The sequence below is a fragment of the Manis pentadactyla genome, chromosome 4, assembly GCF_030020395.1.
Source record: "Manis pentadactyla isolate mManPen7 chromosome 4, mManPen7.hap1, whole genome shotgun sequence".
NCBI classification, from domain to species: domain Eukaryota; kingdom Metazoa; phylum Chordata; class Mammalia; order Pholidota; family Manidae; genus Manis; species Manis pentadactyla.
In genome coordinates this window covers 94,048,991-94,064,856 of record NC_080022.1, presented here as the reverse complement: position 1 = coordinate 94,064,856, position 15,866 = coordinate 94,048,991, and the positions used below count along the sequence as shown (strand labels likewise).

The following is a 15,866-nucleotide window of genomic DNA, read 5'->3' as shown; positions in this document are numbered from 1 at the left end:
CACCTGACAGGTTGCCTGCAAATCAGGGCTTCCCCTGTGACCCACTCTCCCTGCCTCCGAAAAGCCATCTGCTAGTGGACTGTCCCTTCTTCGTGGGGAAGCCCAGTGGGTCAGGTTCACCCTCTTAGTGACATTTGTGTTTTTCCTGTAAGGTCTCCACGGGGAACAACTTTGTTTCTCTAGTCAACTCATGAAAGTTCTACTTGATCCATTTCTGCAAACATCTGCTGTTCCCTACTTCCAGGGTCACACAAGGCAGGTAGGTAATTCCTTTTAGGATCCTTAGCAAGCCACCATTCAGTGCCCTTCTTCATCCCTTAGCATGACAGAGAACACAGCTGTTCTCTGAGAAACCTCCCTCCTGCTTTCCACAGTGGCTGCACCAACTTGGAGCCGTTGTCCCACCAGCATTCTGTTGTCTCCACATCCTTGCCAGAACCTGTTATTTTTTTGTTTCTTGGATTTTGGACATTCTGACTGATGGGATGTGACGTCTCATAGGTTTTAGTCTTGCATTTCCCTGATGATGAGTGATATTGAGCATCTGTTGGCCATCTGTATGCCTCCTTGGCAAGTCTTTGAAGTAGGTGAGGGGTGAGAAAATGAGAATATTTGGTATCTTCATCTAGGCGATGGTGATGTGTGTACATATGTCAGAATTCATTGAACTTTACTATTTGTGCATTTTATTGTATGTATTTTGGTGTAAAGTTTTTTTCAGAGCAAAAATTCTGGTCCTCTGACAAGGGTCAGTGGTGGAGAGACCGTGTATTCTGGCACTCTGTGGAGGTGAACTTGGGCTGCTCTAATATACATGCATCTGTGGGTGTAGGAATGGGTAGTTTCTGTCTTGCAACTGTCTAGGCAGGCTACTTAGTGAAGTGGTCATTCCTGCTTGCTGATGCAACTCAATCTGGTACATGCTATTAGAAAATTAATAAATAATGAAGTACAGGGTAGGAGTTAAAATTTTGTTCCATGGTGCCACCAAAACAGGGTAGCTTTGGGACAGAGGTGAGGAGGCCTGAAGCGCACATAAACCCCTGGCCCCCCTCTCCTTGACATTACTTACAGACCCTGATGGGCACCGTGAAGCCCAGCCAGAGGGTCAGTTTCCTGGGGTAAACGTCAGGTAGCATCGAGTTCATTCTCCCTCTAGGCTTGTGGCTCCTAAGGCCTTAGCCTGAGTTGAAAGGGGCATGCCATGGAAGTATAAAGGACTTAAGACCTATAATTTAACTTTGAGAAAGTTATGTAAGTTTTACTCATACTTTAATAATCGAGAAAGAGGTTATGATACTGGTTTGAAACCATTTTTTGGGCGTTTGATTCCTTGTTTGCTTAAGTTTACAAAGGCAGGCTCCTCAAATGTATGGTAAGGTGGGGAGCAGCTGTGTAATCATTCAAGATTAGTATTAGTTCTACCATGTGCACCTCTCATTTAGAAGCAAAAGCTTCTCAGATTATAAAAATTATAACGGCACTTAGTGAAATAAAGGATCCTATGGACAACACAGTATTTCATGTTGTGTAAGCATCTGGGTAATCAGAATAACGTGGCTTTCCTGAAAGTCTGAGAAAATGTTGAGGGGAAAAAAATTATATTAACACCCACAAATATAATTGTAAAGTGAATCTTTGCTCATGTAGGGTTGAGGGTGTATCCTGAAAATAGAGGAAATCAATGTACAAATCCCCCCATAATAGCAAAAACTGCACCTATGGAGAGCACATAATAAAATGGGCTCTACTACATAGTAAGTATCATAAAGAACAATATCTAATGATGAAATAACTAGTACAATACCAGTTAAGCCCCCTACTGTAAACAAGAAAATAAAGCTCAGGGTCCATAATATGGCTGGGGATCATTTTACATTTCTGCCATGCAGAGTTGCTAATCAACTGAATACTTTCACACCTGTTGGAATTGCAATAATTATAGTGGCAGATGTAAAACAGTCTTGTGTATCAGCGTCTATGCCTACTGTAAATATATATGCTTGTATAATGAAGCCTAGAAAGCCAATTGACATTATTGCCCAGACTATTCCCATATATCCAAAAGGTTCTTTTTTCCCAGAATAATAGGTTACAATATGAGAGATGATTCCAAAGCCAGGAAGGATTAAAATATGTACTTCGGGGTGACCAAAAATCAGAATAAGTGTTGATATAATAAAATTGGATCCCCTCCCCCAGCAGGAACAAAAAATGTATTTAGGTTGCGTTCTGTTAAAAGCATAGTAATGCTGGCAGCTAGAACAGGGTAGAGACAGTAGTAGGAGTACAGCTGTAACTAGAACTGATCACACAAATAGTGGAGTTTGATAGTGGCTTATAGTGGGAGGGTTTATGTTAATAATAGTTGTGATGAAGTTAATAACCCCTAGAATTGATAAGACACCTGCTAAGTGAAGAGAAAAAATAGTTAAATCCACTGAAGCCCTTGCATGTGCTAAACTACCTGCTAAGTAATTTATGTGGTTCAAGCGGTTCTAGCTCCTGTTTCGACTGTAGAGGATGTTAGGAGAAGAAAGGAGGGAGGGAGGAGTCAAAAGCTTATGTTATTTATATGGGGAAATGCTATGTCTGGGGCACTAATTATTAAAGGCACCAGTCAGTTTCCAAAGCCCCCAATTATAATAGTATCACCATACAGAATATTATTAAAAAGGTGTGCGTGGTTACACTTACATTATAGATGTGGTCACCACCTAAGAGGGTCCCAGGCTGGCCTAGTTCAGCACCGTAAGGTTGGAAGCTTAGAGTGGGTTCCACTATTCCAGCTCAAGCGCCAAAAAGAAGGTATAATGTGCCGATGTCTTTGTGATTAGTTGAAAATAATCAACAATTGATGAACATGGCTAAGGTGACTGAATAAAAGTATTAGACTGTAAATCTAAAGATAGAGGTAAAAGTCCTCTTCTTTCCAAGTCCTGAGGTGTTTTACATACTGAATTGCAAATTCAGAGAAGCAGCTTAAATTCTGCCGGAACTTCTCTCACCACCCTTTTTTTTTTAAGGTGGGAGAAGTAGATTGAACCCAGCTGATTAGGGTTTTTAGATGTTAACTAAAGTTTCATGGGTTTGTATCCTATCAATCTAGTGAGGATTTAGCTTAATAAAAGTGATTTGCATTCAAGTGATGTGTAGGATACAGTCTTACAGTCCTTAGGATTAGAAGTTAAGTCTTTTATACTTGCTTAGAGCTTTGAAGGGTCTTGGTCTGTGTAACCTAAATTTCTAGTTTAGAATTGATATGGTTGGAATTAGTGGAAGTATTATTGTGGATAGAATAATTAGGGGTGGGGCTAATTTGATGTGTTTTGTAGTTTCAAATTGTCACTTATGTTGTTATTAGGAATATTGTTAGTGTTGTGTAGTAAGTGCATATAAAAACATAAGTTTAGTAGAGCTATCACTGCTATTATTGGTAATATGTTTCTGCTAAGTTCTTGAATGATCATTCATTTGGCTAATGGTGGAAGGCCTCCAAGTATAGTTAATATTGTGAGCATAATGGTTGTAATTAGCAGTGTCTTATTTGATAGGTGAGACAAAGATAAGGTTGTTGTTGGTAAGTTGTATACTAGCATTATGAATATTGATAGGGTCATTATATAAATTAGATTTAGAATAGTAATAGTTGGATTATATGTTATTATTCAACCTATGTGGGCAATTGAGGAGTAAGCTATAATTTTTTGTAATTGTGTTTGGTTTAGACCCACTCAGCCTCCAATTAAAATTGAGAGTGTTGCTATAGGTATTACCAAGTTTATGTTAACTGTGGGTGAAATTTGACATTGAACTGAGATGGGTGTGATTTTTTGTCGGGTTAATAGTAGTATGCCCTATGACAGCAGGGTTCCTTGTGCTACTTCTGGAACTCAGAAGTGGAATGGGACTATTCCCAGTTTTATGGCTATGGTTGTGGTAATGATGATAGATGCCATGGTATCATACATTTTTGTAATAGCCCATTGTCCAGAGAATATGAGATTGATAGTGATGGCTAGCATTAGTAATATAGACACGGTGGCTTATCCTAGGAAATATTTGTTGTTGCCTCTATAGCTTGTGGATTGAATTTTTTCATTAAAATAGGAATCATAGCGAGTGTGTTTATTTTGAGTCCTGGAGGAGACCTGGAGAGAGCCAGCTGGACTGCAGAGCTGTAGATGCGTCAGTGGCAGATGGTGCCTGGGGATGGGAAAGGGGAATTGGAGAGGATTTAGGAGCCCAAGGCCCTGGGTTAGGAGTGGATGCCAGGCCTCACCTTTTCCAGGAATGTGGCTGTGGGTGTGGACTTAGCCCATGTGGTTCCCTCTCCTGTACAGCAGCAGCTGAATGCTGGTGTTGCTGGGCAGGTCTCTCCCTGGGTACTAGGTGAAACTGCAACCCGGATTGGAAACAGTTCTTGACTCTATGATAGAGAAAGAATTCTCGACCAGGTCAAACGTGTGCCAGGAAGAAAGGAATTCATTACAGCAAGAGTAGAAGCGAATTGTCAGCAGCTGTGCAGTCAGTAGAGAGCAAGGCAGAGCAGAGGGAGAAAAAGAAAGTTCATTGAATTGCTGCTCGGCACAGGGCATATTCCTTGGTAACTCCTGAAGCCAGGGTCACCTGGCATCCAGTGTCCACTTGATCTGCATGGCGTGATAATTATATCCCTACAATGCAAGAATTTGGGGAGCCATGGAGCACTGGATGGAGTGAGATTATGTTCTACGAACTACTGCTTCCCCACTGGTCTTAAATAAAACAGGGAGAGAGAAAAGGATTGTAAAACTAGAAAGCTGAATAAAGTAGCAAAGTGACAGAGACGTTTACCTTTGGAGGTGGAGGTCACAGGGCTTTTGTCTTTATTAGGGTAAAGAGTTCAGAGACAAGTCCAGTTGGCTTGTGCAACAAGAAGGTTCATTTACTGTCAGACAGTAGACACCCAGACGGGAATGCAGGTGACCTGAGAGAGGAAGCACAGTTAAGGGCCTTTTGAGTAGCTGTGGGCATAAGGCATGCTGCATACAGGTGATTCCTAATTCCTTTGAAGTTTTGTCTTAAGAGTAGGGTTATTCAGGGGACTGTCTTGATTCAGATCTCAGCATTTTTTATCCCCCTAGGTTCACTTACACTTCGGAGGTCTATCTCCCATCCTGGTTACAAGGTTCTTTAATTGATAGGGGGGCTGGAAGAAGCAGAACAGCATGTAGATGAAGTTAAAGTATAAAGTGGGCTTTTTTCAGGCTGAGTATACTTTACAGTGGCATGACCCTCATCCCATTTCTCTGCTCTGTCTCACTGCGAATGCAGAGAGTGAATTGAGAAGGTGTCTCAAAAACTTCTGCACTTTTGTTTGACAGTCAAAACTTGCTAGTAACATCCAGCTAGTTCTCATCTTTGTCACCAAGAGGCAGCAGCAAACAGGTAACGTGGGTGCAGTCACTTGGAAGTGGGACCTGCTGCTTAGACATTCTTTGTGCTCCAGTGTAGTCAGAGCAGCAGAAAGTCTACTCATACTCAGGAAATTAAAATTCTGTATTTGGGAAATTTCCCCCCTAACTACACCCTATCATGCTGCCTTGCCAAGTGCTCAGATAGCTAGGAAGCATCTCTGGCAGAAGTGGAGCTTGCCCTGCCCCATTTGACATGGCAACTGGGAATCGCTGGGCCACCTCCTCTTCCCTGTCAGGTTTTTCCAGTCTGAACCCTGAGAGGAGCAGAGCCCCTCGCGTTGCAAAGCTGAGCACATACGGCAGCTGTTCAGCCTCTCTGACGCCAGGATTTTATTCTTTGCAGGCCCCTGTGTGTCAGGCTGGGTGGTGAGGTTGACAGCTGAGGCAGGGGGAGTGGAGAGCTGCTGACAGGAAAACAGACTCCTGAAGTCATTTCTCCCATCTCTCTGCCTCATGGCTCTGGGGAGGAGGGCCTCCTTGGCCTTGGCATATGCCAGAAGCCTTGACTTTATCCTCCTGAAAGGGATCGTCTTTTGTGCAGATCAATGTCATGACTAGGAAGGAAATTACGGTGGAAGTGGGAAGCTTTGTGCCTCCTCTCTGGGAGAGAGAGGTCCCTGCAGGCATTATGGGTATGTGGGGATACATGTTGTGATATAATGATTGATAAGTAAATATTTGGTAATTCAGATGACCAAAATACATTTCCTAGGTTTTTTTTTATCGTTAATCTACAATTACATGAAGAACATTATGTTTACTAGGCTCCGCCCTTCACCAAGTTCCCCCTCCCTACACCCCATTACACCCCATTATAGTCAGTGTACATCAGCATAGCAAGATGCTGTAGAATCACTACTTGTCTTCTCTGTGTTTCACAGCCCTCCCCAAGCCACCCCCCCACATTATACATGCTAATCGTAATACCCCCTTTCTATTGCCCCACCCTTATCCCTCTCTTCCCTCCCATTCTCCCTGGTCCCTTTCCCTTTGGTAACTGTTAGTTCATTCTTGGGTTCTGTGATTCTGCTGCTGTTTTGTTCCTTCAGTTTGTCTTTGTTCTTCTACTCCACATATGAGTGAAATCATTTGGTATTTGTCTTTCTCTGCCTGGCTTATTTCACTGAGCATAATACCCTCTAGCTCCATCAATACAAATGGTAGGATTTGTTTTCTTCTTCTGGCTGAATGATATTCCATTGTGTATATGTACCACATCTTTATCCATTCATCTACTGATGGACACTTGGGTTGCTTCCATTTCTTGGCTGTTGTAAATAATGCTGCAGTAAACATAGGGGTACATCTGTCTTTCAAACTGGGCTGCTGCATTCTTAGGGTAAATTCCTAGAGGTCCTGGGTCAAATGGTATTTCTATTTTGAGCTTTTTGAGGAACCTCCATATTGCTTTCTACAATGGTTGAACTAATTTACATTCCCACCATCAGTGTAGAAGGGTTCCCCTTTCTCCACAACCTCGCCAACATTTGTTGTTGTCTGTCTTTTGGATGGTAGCGATCCTTACTGGTGTGAGGTGATATCTCATTGTGGTTTTAAATTGCATTTCTCTGATGATTAGTAATGTGGAGCATCTTTTCATGTGTCTGTTGGTCATCTGAACTTCTTTGGAGAACTGTCTGCTCAGCTCCTCGGCCCATTTTTTAATTGGATTATTTGCTTTTTGTTTGTTGAGGTGCATGAGCTCTTTATCTATTTTGGATGTCAACCCTTTATCGGATCTGTCATTTATGAATATATTCTCCCATACTGTAGGGTACCTTTTTGTTCTATTGATGGTGTCCTTTGCTGTACAGAAGCTTTTCAGCTTGATATAGTCCCACTTGTTCATTTTTGCTTTTGTTTCCCTTGTCTGGGGAGATATGTTCATGAAGAAGTTGCTCATGTTTATGTCCAAGAGATTTTGCCTATGTTTTTTTCTAGGAGTTTTACGGTTTCATGACTGACATTCAGGTATTTGATCCATTTTGAATTTACTTTTGTGTATGGGGTTAGACAGTGATCCAGTTTCATTCCCTTACATGTAGCTGTCCAGTTTTGCCAGCACCATCTGTTGAAGAGACTGTCATTTCCCCATTGTATGTCCATGGCTCCTTTATCTTACATTAATTGACCATGTATGTTTGGGTTAATGTCTGGAGTCTCTGTTCTGTTCCACTGGTCTGTGGCTCTGTTCTTGTGCCAGTACCAAATTGTCTTGATTGCTGTGGCTTTGTAGTAGAGCTTGAACTTGGGGAACGAGATACCCCCACTTTATTCTTCCTTCTGAGGATTGCTTTGGCTATTCGGGGTCTTTGGTGTTTCCATATGATTTTTGAGCTATTTGTTCCAATTCGTTAAAGAATGTTGTTGGTAACTTGATAGGGATTGCGCTGAATCTGTAGATTGCTTTGGGCAGGGTGGCCATTTTGACGATACTAATTCATCGTTGCTAAGAGCATGGGATGAGTTTCCATTTGTTAGTGTCTTCTTTAATTTCTCTTAAGAGTGTCTTATAGTTTTCAGGATATAGGTCTTTCACTTCCTTGGTTAGGTTTATTTGTAGGTATTTAATTCTTTTTGATGCAATTGTGAATGGAATTGTTTTCCTGATTTCTCTTTCTATTAGTTCATTGTTAGTGTATAGGAAAGGCACAGATTTCTGTGTGTGAATTTTGCATCCTGCAACTTTGCTGTATTCTGATATCAGTTCTGGTAGTTTTGGAGTGGAGTCTTTAGGGTTTTTATGTACAATATCATGTCATCTGCAAATAGTGACAGTTTAACTTCTTCTTTACCAGTTTGGGTTAGTTGTATTTCTTCATTTTGTCTAATTGCCATGGCTACGACCTCCAGTACTATGTTGAATATCAGTGGGGAGAGTGGGCATCTCTGTCTTGTTCCTGATCTCAGAGGAAAAGCTTTCAGCTTATCGCTGTTCAGTGTGATGTTGGCTGAGGGTTTATCATATATGGCCTTTATTATGTTGAGGTACTTGCCCTCTATACCCATTTTGTTGAGAGTTTTTATCATGAATGGATGTTGAATTTTATCGAATGCTTTTTCAGCATCTATGGAGATGATCATGTGGTTTTTGTCTTTCTTTTTGTTGATGTGGTGGATGATGTTGATGGATTTTCGAATGTTGTACCATCCTTGCATCCCTGGGATGAATCCCACTTGGTCATGGTGTATGATCCTTTTGATGTATTTTTGAACTCGGTTTGCTAATATTTTGTTGAGTATTTTTGCATCTCCGTTCATCAGGGAGATTGGTCTGTAGTTTTCTTTTTTGGTGGGGTCTTTGCCTGGTTTTGGTATTAGGGTGATGTTGGCTTCATAGAATGAGTTTGGGAGTATTCCCTCCTCTTCTATTTTTTGGAAAACTTTAAGGAGAATGGGTATTACGTCTTCTTTGTGTGTCTGATAAAATTCCTAGGTAAATCCATCTGGCCCGAGGGTTTTGTTCTTTGGTAGTTTTTTGATTACCACTTCAATTTTGTTGCTGGTAATTGGTCTGTTTAGATTTTCTGTTTCTTTCTGGGTCCGTCTTGGAAGGTTGTACTTTTCTAGGAAGTTGTCCATTTCTCCTAGGTTTCCCAGCTTGTTAGTATGTAGGTTTTCATAGTACTCTCTAATAATTCTTTGTATTTCTGTGGGGTCCGTCGTGATTTTTCCTTTCTCATTTCTGATTCTGTTGGTTTGTGTTGACTATCTTTTCCTCTGAATAAGTCTGGCTAGAGGCTTATCTACTTTGTTTATTTTCTCCAAGAACCAGCTCTTGGTTTCATTGATTTTTGCTATTGTTTTATTCTTCTCAATTTTATTTATTTCTTCTCTGATCTTTATTATGTCCCTCCTTCTGCTGACCTTAGGCCTCATTTGTTCTTCTTTTTCCAATTTTGATAATTGTGACATTAGACCATTCATTTGGGATTGTTCTTCCTTCTTTAAATATGCCTGGATTGCTATATACTTTCCTCTTAAGACTGCTTTTGCTGTATCCCACAGTAGTTGGGGCTTTGTGTTGTTGTTGTTTGTTTGTTTCTATATATTGCTGGATCTCCATTTTGATTTGGTCATTGATCCATTGATTATTTAGGAGCTTGTTGTTAAGCCTCCATGTGTTTGTGAGCCTTTTTGCTTTCTTTGAACAGTTTATTTCTAGTTTTATGCCTTTGTGGTCTGAAAAGTTGGTTGGTAGGATTTCAATCTTTTGGAATTTACTGAGGCTCTTTTTGTGGCCTAGTATGTGGTCTGTTCTGGAGAATGTTCCATGTGCACTTGAGAAGAATGTGTATCATGTTGCTTTTGGATATAGAGTTCTGTAGATGTCTGTTAGGTCCATCTGTTCTAGTGTGTTGTTTAGTGCCTCTGTGTCCTTACTTATTTTCTGTCTGGTGGATCTGTCCTTTGGAGTGGGTGGTGTGTTGAAGTCTCCCAGAATGAATGCATTGCATTCTGTTTCCTCCTTTAATTCTGTTAGTATTTGTTTCACATATGTTGGTGCTCCTGTATTGGGTGCATATATATTTATAATGGTTATATCCTCTTGTTGGACTGAGCCATTTATCCTTATGTAATGTCCTTCTTTATCTTTTGTTACTTTCTTTATTTTGAAGTCTGTTTTGTCTCATACTAGTATTGCAACACCTGCTTTTTTCTCTCTGTTGTTTGCATGAAATATCTTTTTCCATCCCTTGACTTTAAGTCTGTGCATATCTTTGGGTTTGAGGGGAGTCTCTTGTAAGCAGCATATGGATGGGTCTTGCTTTTTTATCAATTCTGTTACTCTGTGTCTTTTGATTGGTGCATTCAGTCCATTTACATTTAGGGTGATTATTGAAAGGTATGTACTTATTGCCATTGCAGGCTTTAAGTTTGTGGTTACCAAAGGTTCAGGGTTAGCTTCTTTACTATCTTACTGTCTAACTTAACTCGCTTATTGAGCTTTTATAAACACGGTCTGATGATTCTTTATTTCTCTCCCTTCTTATTCCTCCTCCTCCCTTCTTCGTATGTTGGGTGTTTTGTTCTGTGCTCTTTTTAGGAGTGCTCCCATCTAGAGCAGTCCCTGTGAGATCCCCTGTAGAGGTGGTTTGTGGAGGCAAATTCCCTCAACTTTTGCTTGTCTGGGAATTGTTTAATCCCTCCTTTATATTTAAATGATATTCGTGCTGGATACAGTAGTCTTGGTTCGAGGCCCTTCTGTTTCATTGCATTAAGTATATCATGCCATTCTCTTCTGGCCTGTAGGGTTTCTGTTGAGAAGTCTGATGATAGCCTGATGGGTTTTCCTCTGTAGGTGACCTTTTTTTTCTCTCTGGCTGCCTTTAATACTTTGTCCTTGTCTTTGATCTTTGCCATTTTAATTATTATGTGTCTTGGTGTTGCCCTCCTTGGATCCCTTGTCATGGGAGTTCTGTGTACCTCTGTGGTCTGAGAGGCCATTTCCTCCCCTAGTTTGGGGAAGTTTTCAGCAATTATTTCTTCAAAGACACTTTCTATTCCTTTTTCTCTCTTTTCTTCTTCTGGTACCCCTATAATGCGGATAGTGTTCCGTTTCGATTGGTCACACAGTTCTCTTAAAATTCTTTCATTGCTGGAGATCCTTTTATCTCTCTCTGCATCAGCTTCTCTGTGTTCCTGTTCTCTGTTTTCTAGTCCATTAATGGCCTCTTGCATCTCGTCCATTCTGCTTTTAAGTCCTTCCAGAGCTTGTTTTATTTCTGTATTCTCCCTCCTTAGTTCTTGCATATTTCTCTGCAAGTCCATCAGCATGGTTATGACTTTTGTTTTGAATTCTTTTTCAGGAAGACTGGTTAACTCTATCTCCCCAGATTCCTTCTCAGGGGAAGATGTAGAAGATGTTGAAGCTGTCTGGGTTAGTCTTGTCTGGATCAAATTTTTTTGCCTTTTCATTTTGATAGGTGCAGTGGTGAGCTATTGACTTTCTGTCAGCTGGGAGAGCCAAGGCTTTCCACTTGCTCCTGGCCTTTCTTTACTGGGACACCTCCGACCCCTAGTGGCTTGTGTTGGGCAATTGCGTGTAGACTGGGTCTCTGTATCTTGCCCGGCCGCTATGGAGGAAGCTCCCTTGCTGTGGGTGTCGCCAGCCTCAGGCTGCTGCTCTGCTGTGGCGGGGCCCCAGAGGGGTAATGGATGGGGGGCTGTTTGGCTGTTTACCTCCGTGAGGGGTCTCAGAGCTGTTGTCCAAGGGGTTAGTGCGCCCGGAGTTCCCTGGAATTTCCAGCTGCTGGACTGTGAACCGGGATGCTTCCGTCCAGCAGTGGGGTCCCTGTCCCTTTAAGACTTTCAAAAAGCACTCGCTTTTTTTGTCACAGGGGAACTTGCTTCGGGACTCGCTCAAAGGTCGTACTGTCCTGTTTCCCTAGTATCCAGCACCCCACGCTGGCACTGTGTCTGTGCTCTGGTATGGATGGCTAGGGCTGGGTGATTAACAGTCCTGGGCTCCCTCTCCCTCCCCGCTCCGACTCCTCTCCTCCCGCCGGGAGCTGGGGTGAGGGGCCTAGGGTCCCGCCGGGCTGCGGCTTGTATCTTACCCCTTTCACCAGGCGCTCGGTTCTCGCAGGTGTGGATGTAGTCTGGCTGTTGTCCTGTCTTCTGGTCTCTCTTTTAGGATCAGTTGTATTTGTTGTATTTTCAAAAATATATATGTTTTTGGGAGGAGATTCCCACTGTCCTACTCACACCGCCATCTTGGCTCCGCCTGCTGGCATTTTGTTCTTTTTGATATACATGTGAATGTAATTGTTTTCCTGATTTCCATTTCTGCTCGTTTATTGTTAGTATATAGGAATGTAAGAGATTTCTGTGTATTAGTTTTGTATCTTGCAACTTTGCTGAATTCAAATATTAGATCCAGCAGTTTTGGAGTGGATTATTTAGAGTTTTTTATGTACAATATCATGTCGTCTGCAAACAGTGAGAGTTTAACTTCTTCCTTACCAATCTGGATGCCCTTTATTTCTTTGTGTTGTCTGATTGCTGTGGCGAGGACCTCCATACCTATGTTGAATAATGAGAAGAGTGGGAATCCTTGTCTTGTTCCTGTTCTTGAAAGGCTTTCAGCTTCTCTCTGTTCAGTATGATGTTGGCTCTGGGTTTGTTATATATGTCCTTTATTATGTTGAGGTACTTGCCCTCTATACCCATTTTGTTGAGAGTTTGTATCATGAACGGATGTCGAATTTTGTCAAATGCTTTTTCAGCGTCAATGGAGATGATCATGTGGTTTTTGTCCTTCTTTTTGTTGATGTTGCAGATGATGTTGATAGATTTTCTAATATTATACCATCCTTGAATCCCTGGAATAAATGCTACTTGGTCATGGTGGATGATCTTTTTGATAATATTTTTGAATTCAGTTTGCTAATATTTTGATGAGTATTTTTGCATCTATGTTCATCAGGGATATTGGTGTGTAATTTTTTTTGTGTGTGGTGTCTTTGCCTGGTTTTGGTATTAGAGTGATGCTGGCTTCGTAGAGTGAGTTTGGGAGTATTCCCTCCTCTTCTACTTTTTGGAAAACTAAGGAGGATGGGTGTTAGGTATTCTCTAAATGTTTGATAAAATTCAGCGGTTTATGCATCTGATCGAGGGTTTTTTTTTATTTAGGTAGTTTTTTGATTAACAATCCAGTTTTGTTGCTGGTAATTGGTCTGTTCAGATTTTCTGTTTTTCTTGAGTCAGTCTTGAAAGGTTGTATTTTTCTAGAAAGTTGTCCATTTCTTCTAGGTTATCCAGTTTGTTAGCATATAATTTTTCATAGTATTCTCTAATAATACTTTGTATTTCTGTGGTGTCCATAGTGATTCTTCCTTTATCATTTCTGATTCTGCTTGTGTGTGTAGACTCCTTTTTTTCTTGTTAAGTCTGGCTAGGGGCTTATCTATTTTGTTGATTTTCTCTTAAGAAACAGCTCCTGCTTTCATTGATTCTTTCTATTGTTTTATCCTTCTCGATTTTATGTATTTGTGTTCTAATCTTATGTCCCTTCTGCTGACTTTGGCCCTCATTTGTTCTTCTTTTTCTAGTTTCACTGTGAGTTTAGACTCTTTATATGGAATCGTTCCTCTTTCCTGAGGTAGGCCTGTATTGCAATATACTTCCTTCTTAGGATGGCCTTTGCTGTGTCCCACAGATTTTGCGATGTTGAATCATTGTTGTCATTTGTCTCCATATATTGCTTGATCATTGTCTTTATTTGGTCATTGATCCTTTGATTATTTAGGAGCATGTTATTAAGCCTCCATGTGTTTGTCGCTTTTTCATTTTCTTTGTGTAATTTCTTTCTACTTTTGTACCTTTCTGACCTGAGGATGGTAGAATTTCTCTTTTTGAATTGACTGAGGATCTTTTTGTGGGCTAGTACATGATCTGTTCTTGAAAAAGTTCCATTTACACGCAGGGAGAGGCCTCTGTGATTTGCACTTGTAGCTGCTCTGGGTGGGCCATCCTCTTGCTAGCCAGGCACAATTGCCTCGGTAGTGAATTGTGAGCCGGTGCCGGTGGGGAGGAAGGTGTAGCAGGCTGTGTATCATGGTGGGGGGCCTCAGAGCTGCTTAGCCAGCCAGGGTGGTAGAGCATCTGAAGCTCCTGAAAGTTCCCCCACCTGCTGGGCAGAGTGCACCCGGACAATTTTTTCCACCTTTCCTTTCTCCCGAGCAGCAAGGTCTGTGCAATCCTTGCCCCTTTAGCAGCTGTCTCGCCGGTAGGGAGTCTCTCTCTCAGACTGCCCACTTTCCTTTTGTCCCAGAGCAGCCGGATGTGGATCTCTGTGTTCCACAAGTGCCTGGAATCTCAGTCTCTCAAAGTATTCTGCTTGTCTTAGCTTTCCAACCCCACTGATCTCCAGAGCACCGTGTAAGGTAGGTTTGTCCTCTCACAGCAGATCTCCAGGGCTGGGTGTTCAGCAGTCCTAGGTATCAGGCCCCTTCCCAGTCCGGTGAGCTCGGGTGGGGGAAAGGTTTGGGTCCCATTGGATCACTGCTTTGGTACATCCCATTCCATTGAGGTCTCCTGGTCTCCCCAAGTGTAGACAGTTTGCTGGAACTTTCTTTCCTATTGTTCTTCCAGGATTTGGTGTAGTTGTTATATTTTCATATTATATGTATGTGGTTTTCGGAGGTCTCTTCCTCAGCTCTCATGCCGCCATCTTTAATCCCATCAAACCATTGTTACTTTTTTCAGTTTCACTTGTTTAGGTTACCTTTTCCCACCTCCCTTCATCTTGTAGTTTATTTCTCTCCCTGGATCTCAAGTGAGTCTCCTGTAGGGAGTATGTATATGTAGATGGTCTTGAGTTTTCATCCATTCATTCATCCTGTGTCTTTTGATTGGAGCATTTTAAGTCTTTCCATTTGCTGTGATAATTGATAGTTATGTCCTTATGGCACTTTGTAAATTTGATTTCTTCTTTTTGGTTGTAGTTCTCTTTAATTTCATCGTTGCTCCCCTGGTTATGAGTGATACCTTTGTTTACTGTTAGGCTTTTCCTCTTTATTTTTTTGTGTGTATCCACTCAAGATTTTTGGTTTGTGGGTATCAGGAGCTTCACTTATGATATCCTAAGTGTAGAGTGGTCTATAAGAAATGGATGGCCATCTAAGTTCCTGTACATTCTAATGGCAGTAATGGTTGCAGCCTCTCACCCACGTTTTGTGCATATGATTGCATGCTTTTCAGGAAGATTTCCTTACCCAATTTGTTACATAACATGGATTTCCTAGTTTTGTCTTTGAACCTTCCTATTAACTTTTTCCTGCTGAGGAAACTATTCATCTGTTCTTCAACTCTGGATAAGGGTGCTGGGTAGAGAGTTCTTGACTGGAGCTCCTTTCCTCCCAGAACTGTGAAAATATATCCTGCTGCTCTCTTCTGGCCCATAGAGGTTTTTGCTGAACAGTCATCTTGACAGAATGATGCGGTTACCCCAGCATCGTTCCTTTGCTGCCTTTACAGTTCTCTCTTTATCTTGACCCTTGCACATATTCATTGTTAATGGGTCTTGGTGTGGCCTCCTTGGGTTCCTCCTGTTTGGGGTTCCTTATGATTCCTGGGCCTAGGTGTCTGTTTTGTTTCAGGGATTGGGAAAGTTTCAAGCTATTCCTTCTTTAGATGAGTATGCAGGACATTCCTTTCTCCTTCCAGAAATCCTGTCACACAAATGTCTGTGTGCTTGATGTTCTGGTAGTCATCCCTTAAACCATCCTCATGCTTGACAAGTACTGTTTCTGGTTGCTGTAAACTAGAATGTCCCCGTGAGACTGTCGTCCAGGTGGCTGGTCCATTCTGCATCCTCTCATCTGTCATAGGTTCCCAGCAATGTGTTTTCCTTTTCAGTTGTTCTGCTCTTCAGCTTTGATTGGTTCTTTGCCATGTTTGCTC

The 15,866-nt window shown here is 41.6% G+C and overlaps 1 pseudogene; it reads right to left on the bottom strand.

The window, feature by feature from the left end:
- Positions 1-276: 276 nt before the first annotated feature.
- LOC118917453 (cytochrome c oxidase subunit 1-like) lies at positions 277-3,299 on the bottom strand (annotated as a pseudogene).
- Between the last annotated feature and the right edge of the window lie 12,567 nt (positions 3,300-15,866).